Below are 16,520 nucleotides of genomic sequence, written 5' to 3' on the forward strand. Positions count from 1 at the left end.
CAGAAATGACAAAGAGACTGTATTGCCCTTGGAATGAGGTTCCTACCGCATAAGAAAGAAAGGTGCTGAGCACATTCAGGGTGAGTAGATTGAGATGGTCCCAGAGCCAACCTTTGTTAGAATTTTAAAAACTCACTTTGTATTATCTTTGTACTAGTGATCAATTTAATGGCTGTCCTATGAGCAATGGCAGATAACTTTATTTTGAAATAAAAAATTATCAACATTTTGTCAATAACTATGCTGAAGCCTCAGTCTGATAATGGCTCTAAACAGTTTAATGAGCTACTCTTTGGTCCATATGATGAAAATGAAGAGCAATTCAAGGAATAGATACAACCTTCTCATGAGTGTCTTTTCCTGTTTCTGGGTCATGTGTGTGTGTGTGTGTGTGTGTGCACATGAGAGTGAGTGTGTATTGTTCTTTTTGAGACAGAGTCTCCTGTAGCTCAGGGTGACTCTTGTACTTAAGAGAGACATTGAATTTCCAGATCCTCCGATCTCTGCTCTGGGGCACAGGGGTTGTAGGTGCATACAATGTTGACAGACTTCTTGGTATGCATAAGGATACTGTGTTTTCATATTAAATCACAATGACTATTGTAGGGTCCAGCACATGGGAACGCCATGTGGTGCATTATCCCGCACTTCCATCGTTTCTAGGTTGGGGCATTTCCAGTACCCATCTGAACAGAGTTCTGGTCACACCTTCCAGAATCAGTGGATCTCTATCACCTATGCAACCCAGGAATCCATTCTGATTTATTTTGCACTTAACTGAGTCTTGCTTTTTCTTGAACTTCCTGCTAGTGAATTACATTTGGTTTCTTTGTGTCTGAAAGGTTTACCCAGTTGTGTTTATAGACATGTGATTTCTTTCCATTGATAAGCATTTCATAAATATTTAATAAGTATTTCACAATGCATAAGTTTCCTTAATGGTGGACAGTTAACTTTTTAGGTTTTTTTTTTGATTTCTAGGAATAAAGCTTCAGTGAAATTTTAACTTATCTTTTTCAGTGCCAAGGAGTGTAATTCTCCCCTTCTTGGGGTATCTGTAATAATATAAAAGCTTTTAAAACTGCTTTTGCTTTTAAGTAATCAAACAATATAACCTGAAGCAGAGCTTGAGAGGAGTCATTACTATATATTCTGATCAATATTTGGTATTTTTCATTCTTTTGCTTTTAGGTTCCATAGCTTAAAGAGTGGGATCCCAGTGTAAGTGTAATTAGTAATTGGAGACATTGAACATATATTTTGTGTGCTAATTAAATATGTCTTCTTCAGTTAATCATCTCTTTAAATAATTTTATATACATATATATATGTGTGTGTATGTACATATGTATTTAAATATGATTTTAAACTAATGGAATCACTTGCTATCATTTCTTTGCTGAGATATATTTTAAAAATCCAAAATACACATGACTCTGAAACTATTCTTCTCTATCAATTGAGCTACTTCTATAATTCCATTATCCAACTATTTATAATAAAATTATTTCTAAAAGTTAAGCTCCATATACTTAATCATATAATCTTTATTAATTAGATATTTCCCATGTGCAGATGGATATATTTGTTAGCTGCAATAATCAGTGGTGCTTCTGTCTTCAGAATAATTATTATTTTACTTATTTTGCAAACAATTTTTTCTCTCTATTTGTTTACATTTATTTTTAACGATCATGTCTTTCCTTTACTGCCTGGCAGTTTATCGTTCCTTTCTAGTTTACTCACGGAATTGCTAACTCCTTCTTGCCTGTTGTCTTGCCTCCTCTTCCCTTGTGTTCCTTACAAAGAACACAAGGATTGTGTGCTTCTCTGGATTTTTTGCTTTCTTTCTTTGAATGTGATGTATTGCTCTTGATTGCCTCTTGTTTTGCTAAGTAATTGATCAACAGCTAGGAGTTTTTCTTGAAGTCCAGTTTTAAAAGAATCTAATACATTTTCATATTTTACTCTTTCATTACTACTTCATCAAAACTACTTTTGATATTATGCCATGATTTATTATTTGAACAGCAAGCTTTTGGAGAATAGTTTAAATTTCTAATATGTGGAGTTTAAGTGATACTTTTGATTTTGACTTCTTAGTTCTTTTTAATCAAAAAAAAATTTTATGACTTTAGTATTTTGAACCTTGTTTTGCTTCTTGATAATGCTCCATCTGTGCCTATGGTTTTACTTTTTATTTAATTTTTTATTATTTTGAGAATTTCATTAATAAGTACTATATTGATGAGTACTACATTTATATTAGGTAACCCATTTGCACTTGTATCTTATTCTATTTTTAGGAAGTGTTATTTTTAATTCTAAACCTTTTGTCCTGAATTCTCTCCATCAGGTATTATCAGACCTACACCAACCCCCTTTGGTCACCATTTCATTGCTTATGTACTTCCATCTCTTTTTTTTTTTTTTTACATGTATATATTTCTATTGAAGAGATCTGTGGCACACATCACATGCTTCACCTCACCTTTCAGATCATTTTGTAATCTACTCTTTGAATTATTTAGCCCACTTACATTTAATAGGGATATTTATAAGATTGTGTTGGATACATTTCCTGTTTACCCTGTGTGAATTTTACTCTTCTGCTTATCTTTTCTCTGCAACCTTCAAAGGAGTGTCACATAACTTAGGTTCCTACTTTCTATCCTTGGTCGGCCTCTCAGAGGTACTTATCTATGTGCTTAGGTCTTGCTGAACAAACTACAATATGAGTTCTTAAATCATCTTATTCTATTGTGGATCAATACTTCTTCATGTCATATATAATTCCAGACCACCTTATTTTAATGTTGTACCATATCTCCTATTTATGCGACAAACCACTTGAGACGTTGATGTGATATCTTTAGTCAATGGTGGTTTAACCCATTCAGATACTGTCGCTCTCAAATTCTGTCACCAGAACTGTGTCGAGGATTTTGTCACTCAGTGGCTTATGCTTGCCACTATCAAATTACTTTGACACTCATTTATATCAATGTGACTTAGTTTTTCAAAAGTTAAAATAGTTTGGCCGAGATTATGGGGTTCCAGGCTAATAGGTGTTGCATTATCCCTTCCTAACACCAAGAGCTACAGCTTGACTGTCATTTGCCTGCACTACTTGTGTAGAGTGATGCCTGGGATGCCTTTGTTATTTTTCTAATGAAATTGCCGCTTTCCTTCACTTATCATTGCTTTTCACCACTTCAACTATTCTAAACTTAATAACGATGTGCTTTGGGCATTGTCGGCCTTCTTCAAGTGAATGCATTCCATTAAGTTGGAAAAGATTTGTTCATTTCCTCACTGTTTCTAGCTTCTCCTTTTGCCTCAAGGTGCTTCCATGCCATCATCCCACAGGGCAGGCTTTTCCCACTCTCCTCCCACCTATTTAGCTATCATGTATCAAGAAAATATCTATATATCTGCATATCATTTATTTTATACCTATATATCAGCTATATATTACCTATCTATATCTCTCCTATCATTTGTCTATCATATGTTGACTATCCTAATTTATTGATCTAATATCTGCCTAGTCATCTCTGTTATCTATCACATAACACCTATCTACTATTCACTATCAAACATCCATTATGTATTTATATTTATATTACATATGGTATGTATCTATCACCTAAGAATCATAAAGCTATCCGTGTCTCCATTATTATCTCTCTATATATAACCTATTCACCATTCTTCTGTCTGTCTGTCTGTCTGTCTGTCTGTCTGTCTCTCATCTGTCTGTTTACCCATCCATCCATCCATCTATCTACCTACCTAACTTCCTACTTATCTATCATCTATCAGTCACAATCATATTCATTGCTTCATTCCAGATAATATCTGTTAATCTCTCTCCAAATTACTGACTCCTTTGCAGGATATTCCTTATAGTGCAACTAGTGAACTAAGTTTTAAATGTCTTTCTTTTTGTTGTTGTTTCTATTTCTCTTTCAGCATGCTTCATCTCTACAATCTTTTATCCATTTCTCCTTATATTTTTATAGGGTTACAACAGCTGCTGTTAGTGAGAATAACTTGGATCACATGTGGATCTTTTCAATTGGCTGCATTTTCTTTGAATATGATCACATTTTTTGCATTCTCACATATCTGAAATGATTTTACTATACCATGCAAGCACCTTGTTATTAATCTCAAATCCTAGCTTATATTCCTTTGCTGCTTTCTGAAAGGAAAAGAAAGAACAATAAAGTAAAGGGAAGAAAATAAAACCAGGAAGTGTTGACCATATCTTCTCTGTTAATATGTGGGTCTTTTTCAGACCCACCCAAGAACTACCTGTGCTTGATCAATGTCTTTTTCTGTATCCACACCCAGAATAAACACTGAACTCATTTTATACAAGACTATACTCGGGGATCAACAGCTAAGTGCTGGCATTTTCCTATAGTTTGTCTCATTGAGGCTGTTTACTCTCTACTTTGCTTCATTAACTGCACTGAATACTATGACAGTCCATATGCTTGCATGAACAGAAGAGTTACTAATGAAAACAGCATTGATTCCTATTTAATTTCAGTGATCACATCATTTTATCTAGGCTATTTATTGTTTAAGTTTTAGTTTTTAAAATATGTAAGACAACATATCTTGATATTCTCTCCTACCCTCAATTTTTCCCAGACATTCCCCTCTCCTTACCCTCCAAATCTTTTCTTTTTCTCTCTCAAAACCAAAGCAAACCAAAACTAAAACAACAAAAGAAAACAAGCAAAGTAGGCAAAGAGCATGGAGGGTTTTGTGTGTGTGTGTGTGTGTGTGTGTGTGTGTGTGTGTGTGTGTGTGTGTGTGTGTGTGTGTTGGATATTCACTCCAACAAGTAATCAAGTATAAGTCCTGCCCTAGAGTGTGGATGCTATAGTCAGTGTCACAAGCCACTCATCTTCCCTCCTCCAGCAGATATATGTTTCAAGTTCTTGGTTCTGGGTGGAACTTTGTGCCTACTTTCCCTTCACAGTGCTGGGACCCTGCCTGTATTAAGCCTGTCTTTTGCATTGGGTCACAGTCTCTGTGAGTTCATCATCTCTGTTGCATACAGAAGATACTGTTTCCTTGGGACCATCCAGGTAAATCTGAGTATTATTACATTTCTAAGGATAGAAATGCAGACTCAAAATAAGAAAAATTAGCAATAAGTTTAAAAGAAGTCTGGGAGAGAAATGGGAAAGTGAAGAGGGAGAAGAAAAAGGAGGAGAGAAGGGATCCAGGGATAAATTGCTGAAGAACACAAAGGAAACTATCGAGGCTTAATCGATTAACTACTCATGTAGATTCAAAGTAATTAACAAAAAGTTGGTTTCATTAAAAACTATTGTACCTTCAAATGCTCATTAAATTTAGGTTAGTGGCAGTTTTCTGTAGGCGTTTTACGTTTGGATTAAATTAAAATTGCAGAGACTTGTAAAATTTGCAGCAAGCTTTAGTGACTTGAATGCACTCAGTGTGTAAAAGTGGACAGAAATTGCAAGTAGTGAAATGGCTCAAGAATAACTATATTGCATTTATAGAATCTTAAATGTATTTGTAGTCACTTCTAAGAAATCCTTTTTTGAGATTGAAATAAAATAAAGAATACTACTTTATAGTCTCTTAAAGCAATGTCCTCTTCAAAGGATGATGAAGAATATATTTGCCAGTTTGATTTTTCTTTCTTTTTAAATCTTATATCAAAAATAAGTCTAGCCTGTTCTCAATATAGATCACAATACTCAAATAGTACAAGACAAGTGCTTCCTTCTAGTACAAACTATTGTATATTAATAAATATAAATGTTTCTCTGGAAAGTAAGTAGGACTTTTCTAAAGAAATATATGTTTGTTACTCTTCTAATCAAGAGGAATTTTACATTTTACGATAGCCAATAGAAACAGCATTAAATATGATTCTGTAAAGAATATAAGAATTTCCAATGATATTCTCTCTATATATAAAATATTTACTATTTGGTAGAATAAAGCATCCTTATTACTGAACAGAATATTATCTACCAAAGTTATGGAAAATTGAAGAAAATGTTAAAATGGTATGGTATGATTTTATTTTCTTTTAAGTGTATGACAAAGTACTGGAGAAATTAGACTATGACAGAACAGAATAAGTGGGTTTCTGGATTTTTCCCCTTTATTACCCTCTAAATGTATTCCAAGTTGTAGCATAATCCTTAGTAGGAAGGGAGAGCTATTGATAGGGATGCCTAAGTAAGGAAAGGCAGGTACAGCTGACTCAGTCACAGATAATGTGTAGAGGTAGGACCTGAGTGTGCTTGTGTGCCATGGAGAATGCTGTATGTGGGATTAATTCAACCTCGAAAGGAAACAATTACTTTTTCTACACAGTACCTTGTTATTCACAGAGTTTATAAAGTTCACTGTTATAGGATCTCCTTAGCAGATGGTATATGCTGGATATACCATCAGGATCATCATTTACTGATTAATCTAATTTTTTATGTGAATAAACTTTCTGGTTGATAAAGATCAATGATCATTCTCTGAGCTCTCTAATCCTCCTGACAAATCTTCCTTGAGAAACTTGGAATTGACACATATATGTTAGAAAAGTTGAGAGGATTAAAAATCAATAAATCTGCCTAAAACCCAAAGAAAAAATTAAATGCATCTACTACAAAGAGAAGTACTAGAAGGATTGGTTGATGCACAGATCAGAAGTGAAAATGTTATCTCACTGAACAATTCCAGCATTTCTACAGATCTACCCTCGATTGATCTAATTTTATCTGTTTTCTCTTGACATCTTATCAACATCTTAGGATATATGAGAATGCTCTTTTACAGGATCAATGAATTTGAAGTCAGTTGTTTCTTTTCCAGCACCCTCATATTAGGGAAAAAACTCCTTCAATTCTGTCTTGCATTTGCACATTGGTCCTTGTCAAAAGTCTGAGTTGTGTGAGGGTCCCTGTAGGCCAACAACTCGATGAGATGTAACCCAATTCTGATATTGAAATTTTCATTTGGTAACAAGAGATGTCCAGTTGTAAATCTATCTCCCCATTATTTGATTATTTCATTTAAATATTTATATATGCGAATATTTTATGAAAATTCTACTATATTAGATTTTTATACTATACCTCAAATGGCCCTGAAGTTTTAGCTATCTCCTCCAACCATACATCCAAATTATGCGTTCTATTTCTCTTTCCCAGGGAGCTCTACCTACCCCCTTCTCTCACAGCCACCCAATCCCTTACTCTATACTTAATCTTTGTGGTTCTATTTGGTATAGCCTGGTTATCATTGACTTAAAAGCTAATATTCACATACAAGAGACATATTTTGTTTGTTTTTCTCCATCTAGGATACCTTAGTCAGGATGATTTCTTTTTGTTTGTTTTTGTTTCTAGTTACTTCCATTTACCTGCAAATTTTATGATGTTATTTTTAAATATTCCATTGTTTAAATACACATTTTTTTTTTGTATTCTTCTGTTAAGGGACATCTAAGTTGTTTCCAATTTCTGTCTCTTTGAATAGAGCAACAATGAACATGGTTAAGCATGGTCATGGTAGGATTGGTGAATATGCCCAGGAGTAGTAGAGCCAGGTCTTGAGGTAAATTAATTCCCATCTTCTGGAGGAACTGGTACATTTATTTCCATAGTGGAAATCTAAGCCTGCACACCATCAGCAGTGAGTGAGCGTTCCCCTTTTCCATATCCTCACCAGAATGAGTTGTCATTTGTTTTATTGATATTACCCTTCCTGACAGGTAGAAGCTAAATCTCTCAAAGTAGGTTTATTTCCCCAGTGACTAGGATGTTGACATTTCTTTAAGTGTTGCTCAATCATTTGAGATTTCTTTATTGAGAATTCTACTTAGATCTGTATCACAATTTTAATTGAGTTATTGGTTTTTGTGATATTCAGTTTTTTTTAAAAAAATCTCTGTATGTTTTAGATATTGGTCCTTAAGCCAAGTTTTAACAAAATAAAATTTATTCTTCTATTCTTCTATATGCTTAAAACCCTGCAAAGAGTTCCCCATGGTAATAGTTGAGGTCCTTACAGTGGCAAACAAAGATACTTTGTGCATGGTGCTATCCTGCTCTCTCATGCCTACCCTCCTCTCTTGGTCTGTGAATGCTGTACTATCCTAGGTAGTACCTGCCACTGGGCTGCTGTCCTTACTGTGATTGTTACTTAGAAGCACCATTTCCCTTTCCAGCTAATTGAACTCTACTTCTCTCTGTCTTTGTCTCTCTTTTGTTTGCAAGCATAATTAGAGGAGACATGGAGTACAGGTTCAGTGACAAAGAATGATGATTTCCAATCATATGCATTGTTGAGGTAGGAAGGTATTTGAGACAACCAGGCTTCTGTGTTTAGAAAATGTAAATACATCAGAATATTATTTAAATATGATTAAATATATCAGAAAATTTAAATACATCAGACTATTTAAATATGTAAGAATTAATTACTAATTATTTAAAAAATGAAATCAGTTTTTCTCCATATTTCCTGTTCTCTTAATCGTGAAGCATTACTCTCCTCCCATGGTCATCTTAAGGTCTGAATATCATTGAGTGAGAAAATGTTAGCATATATTCTGATTGTGTCATGCAGCTTTTCCCTTCTCAATTCTTCTGAACTCACAAGGAGGCGACTGTCTGCCAAGACGGTTCAACCTTCATCCCTCTGATAACCTGGTGGACCATGGGAACCAGGATTGATATGTGATGTTGTTAGACACCTTTAGATATAGGTATGGATGGAAACATTTTTATAAATGACATAGATTTAAAAGTTGCTACTACAGTTTAAAGAAATATAACTAAGGTTGAAAAGTTTTGTTATTTTTATTGTCTTCTTTCTCTGCAGATTGTTGATAGTCCATGACGAGAGTCGGGAACTCATACTCACACGAAAATATGTCCTTCACTCACATGACTATCCTAGTCATTCATTGACAGGCAGGAAACACACCTGATCCCAGCAGTCTGAACGTAAAGGCAGGAGAATCTCTGTAATGTCTAGGTTAGATATTTCTACATAGCAACTTCACATAACCAGTGCTACATAAATAAACTTTCCTACTTCAATTTATTAGACACTAAGAAAATACTAATAAGCAAATGTTCCTTTCTACTCAGTCTAGAAGTTAGGTCAAGGGTTTAGCAGAAAGAATTGGGGTTAGAGGTTAACATCCTGCCAAAAAAAACGTATAATTGGTTGGGGGAAAAATGAGAGACAGTGGGTACAGGGCAAAGTCACAGAAGACAGCTGGATATCGGGATACTGATGGGCTGGGAGCCAGCACATCTTTTCCTGAATCCTCTGACCTTCTGAGAATCAGCCACGGTGAGTTCCAGATCCAGCAAGTTGACCAAACAAAGCAAATGGCGAGGAAATTAATGTGGAGGCGAAAACAAATATTTGGCAATGGTGCACTTGGGAACCAGAGAAGGGAGGGCATATACAGAACAGAAGTACAGGGGCAATGGAGCCAAGCAGCAAAATGACAATGACATAATCTGGCCAAAGGATGCAGACTGCTACAGTTTCACTTGTTATCTTTTATGAAAAATGAGAAAGAGCTGCAGGACATTCAAGGAGCTACCAAGCAGCACTTGCCTTCCATGTCCAAGGCTCTGAGACCCACTCTTAGCAACAACACTACAAAACAAACAAACAAAAAAGTGTGGCTTCTAAATGTTTGCTTTGCATAATTATGATGAGTTTATAGCAAAGATTAAGAGATAAAATTAATGTACAGACAGTTTACCAAGGAACACGAGTTTATTATTTTGCTAAAAAAAAATGTAAGATGCCTTTATCACAGAGTAAATTCAGACCTTGGTCTTCAAACTCCCGGGTAGAGGCATTCCCATTGAAAAATGAACTAATTTATACTACCACCGAGGTGCTTGACGTGTTCTGACAGTCCTGACAGTTTCAAATTGAGCAGAATTAATTGGAATGGTGATGAAGCAGATGCTACAATGAGGATTCTGCTAAGACCATAGATGTGGGCATTGAGGAGCATTCCCTTTGAATGAGAGAAAATAATACTAATTAAAGCTCTTATAAGCATATAAGAATTCAGTGAATTAAACCAATTTCCCCACTAATTGTGAATGCAGATTTAATCCCTCAGTATCTCCCTGCTATTCAAACTCTATAGCAAACAGAAATTATTAGAGAACTATAATAGAATTGCAGGGATTATATATAAAAAATTGTCCTTTAATGAGTTAGCTATAATGGGAAGATGGAAGCCTGTTATTAATTCATAGTCTGATATCAGATGGCTATTTCATACTACTTCTTTAGAATTTCAAATAACTCTGAATAGAGCTTGAAGGTATCCATCAACCATCATTTGAGTAAATGGGTTAAATGATCCACAGATTTCATGCATCTTTGTGTTGATGGAGAAAGTCTTTGGGATGAAGACCAAGTTGCTGAGTCTAGCTTATCTCTTAATCTTTAATTGTTCCTCATTGTTCTTGAACTTTATGAACCTTAAGTTCAACAGCACTGGACAGACTGTTTAATTATGCGAGTTAGTATGGCATCCCTGTCAGCAAGACATCAACATTTTTGTTGCAGAAGCTATCACATCAATTTAGACTTTGTGTGTATTGCCCCTCCTAGGCTGCAAATCCTTTACACATCCTATGACATATGCAATGTACTTCAATATCTCTTTACTGCTAGCACAGACTAGATTGACATATACATAAAGTGTTTTCAAATTTTTATTGAGGAATAATGGGAAGAAGAAATTAAATGCACAGAATTAAAATTTTATTGTATTTTGAAAACATACACAATAAATTTATCCTTTTTTAGTTTAATTTGTAATGGATGCTTCTCATATAACATGGTATCATGGAATGACAATAATACAGAGCAAAGGGTTGGAAATGAACCCAGTTCTATTCCCCTAGGAAAACTTGCTTAGCCTGTTAAATTTCTTAATCAAAATGAGGAACACCTCCTCATCTTACAACATCTATTTTCCTTTATGCTTTAACTTCAGAAGTTTAAGATCTGAATAATGCCATAAACAAATTCAGAAAATTGTTTATATGTCTATGGAAAAATTGAAGATGATCACCTTCTTTAAGATGAACTGAGGACAGCAGATTCAGGAGCTCAGAAACCTTTATTTTCAGAGGCATCTATTTCGTAATTAATCAGAAATGGATAAAAGTAACTAATGTAGAAAACTTTAGATATGGGTAGAGAATATAGAAAGTTGTCTTAGTTTTCAATTCTTAAGCTTGTACAAGTTTCATTAAAATAGTTTTATGTCAACTGAATATTTTCATTATTCTCAAGTTTACCACTATAAATTACTAAAAGGTATATCTTATTATATATATGGATTTTCCTCTTTAAATGTCTCCTTGCAAAAAAATTGTAGAGAAAGAGTAAGTTGTTGAGTAGGGCTCGGCAAAGTAAACATCTAGGAGAAAAGGGGACTCAGTGTTAAGAGCAGAATCTGTTCTTGAGCATCAAATCTCTACGGATGAACGAAACTGTGAACAAATGACTTGAGATAGTACATGGATGATCACAACACTTGTCTTATTACATTGTTTTTAATTCATATAGAATTGTATACATTTATAGGGAACTTTGAAATAAATATACATTATAGAATGAAAAACTCAAGCTAGTTAGCATATTTATCACCTTATGTACTTATTTTTACTTCTTTAATTATATAATGGATAGTTATATGTATGTGTATGTGCATGTGTAGGTGTATATGTATGTCCATAGGTATAACCTACTGAGTCTATTTAATGTTGCTCATATCTACATGTGTTTGCAGAAGACCACTAGAGATTAGATAACCTATCACGGGGTTCATTATACTATTTATATATGTTTATTGAATACAATAATGTAAAGTTTACATTGTTCTTCTTAAAAACAACAGAAGTAAAGAAGCTAAGGAAAAGCCTAGAACTATTACTTCATATAAATGTCTCAGGAATTTATTATTTGCTAGTTCTTCATTTTATGGAGTAATTGGTGTTCATGGGCTGTGTGGACTTGGTTACTCAGGTTTCTATGAATCGTTTTTGTTTCAGTATTCAAATTGTATAATGAACTCCATCCTTCTACAAATCTGTTTTTGAGAAAACCTCTGTTTACTTTTTAAAATAGTAGTTTTTTAGTTACCTTAAATATAATAAAGTACATTTTGATTTCATCCTTTTTCTTTACATTTTTCTCTCCAAAGCAGGGTAAAATTTTTCCTCTTTATTTATCTACTCTTTTAAAGATGTTATTGTGTTTTTTTTTCCAAATTGTTCACTAATTCTTGTTTTCTGTTGAAACTTGTGAAAATAGATTGTGTTATAAATGGCAGTTTAATGCTGATACATTGAATGGCTTTGTCCTCTTGACAACAAATGTCTTTAGAAGCATTAGGTGCTTCCGAATGTGGCAGACATCATGTTAATAGATGCAGGAAGTCCAACGGACAGCCATTTCCCTGCAGGAATACTACTTTGTGCTATATTTACACAATAAAACAGCACTTGTAAGTAGCATTGATTCAGCCATTCTTGCATTCCTTCAGTATTTACTGAGATTAATAAGCATGTTCAAAAAGGTAGAAAACATATGTGAAGCTTTCCCCTTAAACGGGCTACTAGTAGTACCTCTGTGTGACATACTATAGCATAAAGGCTAATTAACTCGTCCCTCACCTGGTCTGACCGAGGAACACTAGTGAGTGTAGGAGGACAGTATATGGTATCACAGGAGTCATCACATAGTAAGGTATGATTTGATAAAACTGCAGGCAACTGAAAGCTGTGTAGCTAGGAAGGAAAATACCCAAGAAGGAAGCTTACTAGACAGATTGACAACTGTGCAAAGGGCAAATCCTTAGGAAAGGGCATGGTAGCCGGGCGTGGTGGCGCACGCCTTTAATCCCAGCACTTGGGAGGCAGAGGCAGGCGGATTTCTGAGTTCGAGGCCAGCCTGGTCTACAGAGTGAGTTCCAGGACAGCCAGGACTACACAGAGAAACCCTGTCTCGAAAAACCAAAAAAAAAAAAAAAAAAAAAAAAAAAAAAAAAAAAAAAAAAGGAAAGGGCATGGTAAAGATCCAGTGTTCCATGTAGATTCTTGTGGGTAGGGAAGCTCTGGAAGCTGGAAACAGAGCCGGGAAGGGGAAAAAGTGACCTCTGAAAGGGGAAGACCTGAGGCTATGGCAGCCACAAGATCTAGGTGACACCATAGGTAGAAAGACTAGATTAAGTACGGAGGAAAAAAGGATGGTGAAATCTGAGAGCTTATGACTGCTTAAGATGGATCAAATCATTGATTTATTTCTTTGTTCAAAGAGTGAGTGGTTCTTAAACAATAGTCCAGTGAGTGCTAGGATGCAATGGCTGGGGACAGAGAAGCTATGTAGACAAAATTCTTGTGCCCTGATTTCTCCATATTTAATAAGTAGTTCTTCAATTATCCAAATTGTCTGCTACAGTTTCATGGGGTTGCTTAAAAAAAAAAACTTAACCATCATAATATATATTTTAAAAGTTACAAAATTAAGTTACCTAGGGTTTCCATGTATCTCATACCAATTTAAAGAAAACAAATTACTCTAACAAAGAGTGGTCAGAGCATCTTAGGTCTAATTTCTTTTTTTTTTTTTAATATTTTTATTACATATTTTCCTCAATTACATTTCCAATACTATCCCAAAAGTCCCCCATAGCGCCCCCCACTTCCCTACCCACCCATTCCCATTCTTTTGGCCCTGGCATTCCCCTATATTGGGGCATATAAAGTTTGCAAGTCCAATGGGCCTCTCTTTCCATTGATGGCCGACTAGGCCATCTTTCGATACATATGCAGCTAGAGACAAGAGCTCCAGGGTTCTGGTTAGTACATCATGTTGTTCCAACAATAGGGTTGCAGATCCCTTTAGCTCCTTGGGTACTTTCTCTAGCTTCTCCATTGGGAGCCCTGTGATACATCCAATAGCTGACTGTGAACATCCACTCCTATGTTCGCTAGGCCCCGGCATCGTCTCACAAGAGACAGCTATATTTGGGTCCTTTCAGCAAGATCTTGCTAGTGTATGCAATGGTGTCAGCGTTTAGAAGCTGATTATGAGACGGATCCCTGGATACAGCAGTCTCTAAATGGTCCATCCTTTCATCACAGCTACGAACTTTGTCTCTGTAACTCCTTCCCTGGGTGTTTTGTTCCCAATTCTAAGAAGGTGCACAGTGTCCACACTTTGGTCTTCATTCTTCTTGAGTTTCATGCGTTTATCAAATTGTATCTTATATCTTGGGTATCCTAAGTTTTGGGCTAATATCCACTTATCAATGAATACATATTGTGTGAGTTCTTTTGTGATTGTGTTACTTCACTCAAGATGATGCCCTCCAGGTCCATCCATTTGGCTAGGAATTTCATAAATTCATTCTTTTTAATAGCTGAGTAGTACTCCATTGTGTAAATGTACCATAATTTCTGTATCCATTCCTCTGTTGAGGGACATCTGGTCTAATTTCTATAGGTCACAGATCCTCATGTTTTTTATAAGGTGTATTTCCCCATTAGTCAGTTTTACAGTTATAAAAGGAGACAAATGGGTATATCGCCCTTCTCGCCTTAAAAATTTGTTTTTCTTAAACTGTACTAAAATAATTAAACAATGTATAAAATTAAATGTTAAAAAAGCAGTGAAGTAAAATTAAATATGAAGTTCCCAGTGAGCTTTATAAAAGATTTTATAAGTTAATTGTTGTTTATAAGGAAGATACAAGGGCAGAAAGAGAGGAGAGAAAGAAGTGACAATGCTGGCCAAGAATACATGGAGAGAGGGGTTCAGAGAGGGTGAAGGCAAGAGAGCAGACAAGGTCAAGAGAGGGGGAGAGGGAGGGGGAGGGGGAGGGGAAGGGAGGAGAGGGAGAGGGGGAAAGGGGGAGGGGAGGGGAGGGGAGGGGGAGGGGGAGGGGGAGGGGCAAGACAGAGAGCCCAACCTACTTCTTAACTCAAATTTCCCAATTCCCAAATGAAACAAAAGTCTCTATAATGGACAATTTTATCCAGGTTTGTCAAAATTGGTCTGGCATACTTAAAATTGAGCATTATTGGTCATTTTCTAGATCTGGTGGCAGCCTGAATGCAAGCATTTCCCTTGAATTTTTAACTGGTCTAGAGAAAGGTGTTGGATTCGATAGACTGCCACTGTTCAATAAAACACTAGAGAACTAGTCTAGAAGACCAGTTGCATTGTTAGTATTGTTATTTTATTCTTTTCATTTTGTGTCACCTGGATTGAATCCAGGGCCTCACACATGCTAAATGTGTACACAGAAAAATGTTTCCAGCCAGTCCTTTACTTTTGAATTTGAGGTATAGTCTTACTAAGTTGCATAGTCTGGCACTGAATATGAAATCTTTCTGGCTTGGCTTCTTGAATGGCTGATATTATAGGCCCATGCCACCATGCTGAGCTATGGTGGTATTTTAATAGAAGGTTTATGAAAATACTCTTTCTCTTGCTAATGCAGATTATTCTCAATGACATGTAATTAGTTAAGAGATAGTTCTTTTTTTATTATATATTTTCCTCAATTACATTTCCAATGCTATCCCAAAAGTTCCCCATACCCCCACCCACTTCCCTACCCACCCATTCCCATTCTTTTGGCCCTGGCATTCCCCTGTATTGGGGCATATGAAGTTTGCAAGTCCAATGAGCCTCTCTTTCCAGTGATGGCCGACTAGGCCATCTTTCCATACATATGCAGCTAGAGACAAGAGCTACGGGGTACTGGTTAGTTCATCATGTTGTTCCAACTATAGGGTTGCAGATCCCTTTAGTTCCTTGGGTACTTTCTCTAGCTTCTCCATTGGGAGCCCTGTGATCCATCCAATAGCTGACTGTGAGCATCCACTTCTGTGTTTGCTAGTCTCACAAGAGAAAGCAATATCTGGGTCCTTTCAGCAAAATCTTGCTAGTGTATGCAATGGTGTCAGCATTTGGAAGCTGATTATGGGATGGATCCCTGGATATGGCAGTCTCTAAATGGTCCATCCTTTCATCACAGCTCCAAACTTTGACTCTGTAACTCCTTCCATGGGTGTTTTGTTCCCAATTCTAAGAAGGGGCACAGTGTCCACACTTTGGTCTTCATTCTTTTTGAGTTTCATGCGTTTAGCAAATTGTATCTTATATCTTGGGTATCCTAAGTTTTGGGCTAATATCCACTTATCAGTGAATAAATATTGTGTGAGTTCCTTTGTGATTGTGTTACCTCACTCAAGATGATGCCCTCCAGGTCCATCCATTGGGCTAGGAATTTCATAAATTCATTCTTTTTAATAGCTGAGTAGTACTCCATTGTGTAAATGTACCGCATTTTCTGTATCCATTCCTCTGTTGAGGGGCATCTGGGTTCTTTCCAGCTTCTGCCTATTATAAATAAGGCTGCTATGAACATAGTGGAGCATGTGTACTTC

General features: G+C 35.8%; 1 protein-coding gene across 6 annotated transcripts in view; it reads left to right on the top strand.

Moving 5' to 3' along the window:
- Nlgn1 (neuroligin 1) overlaps positions 1–16,520 on the top strand; it is an 891,542-nt gene that overhangs the window by 154,746 nt on the left and 720,276 nt on the right. For 5 of the 6 annotated variants that reach the window (XM_085835997.1, XM_029475306.2, XM_021157773.3 and 2 more), the window contains exon 2: positions 4–80. The exons of the other annotated variant lie outside the window; for it this stretch is intronic. The gene's annotated coding sequence lies outside the window, so the exon portion shown is untranslated. The remainder of the gene's footprint in view (positions 1–3; positions 81–16,520) is intronic. 6 annotated transcript variants of the gene reach the window in all.

This window comes from Mus caroli, unplaced genomic scaffold (genome assembly GCF_978045245.1).
Source record: "Mus caroli unplaced genomic scaffold, Mus_caroli_1 scaffold_3, whole genome shotgun sequence".
NCBI classification, from domain to species: domain Eukaryota; kingdom Metazoa; phylum Chordata; class Mammalia; order Rodentia; family Muridae; genus Mus; species Mus caroli.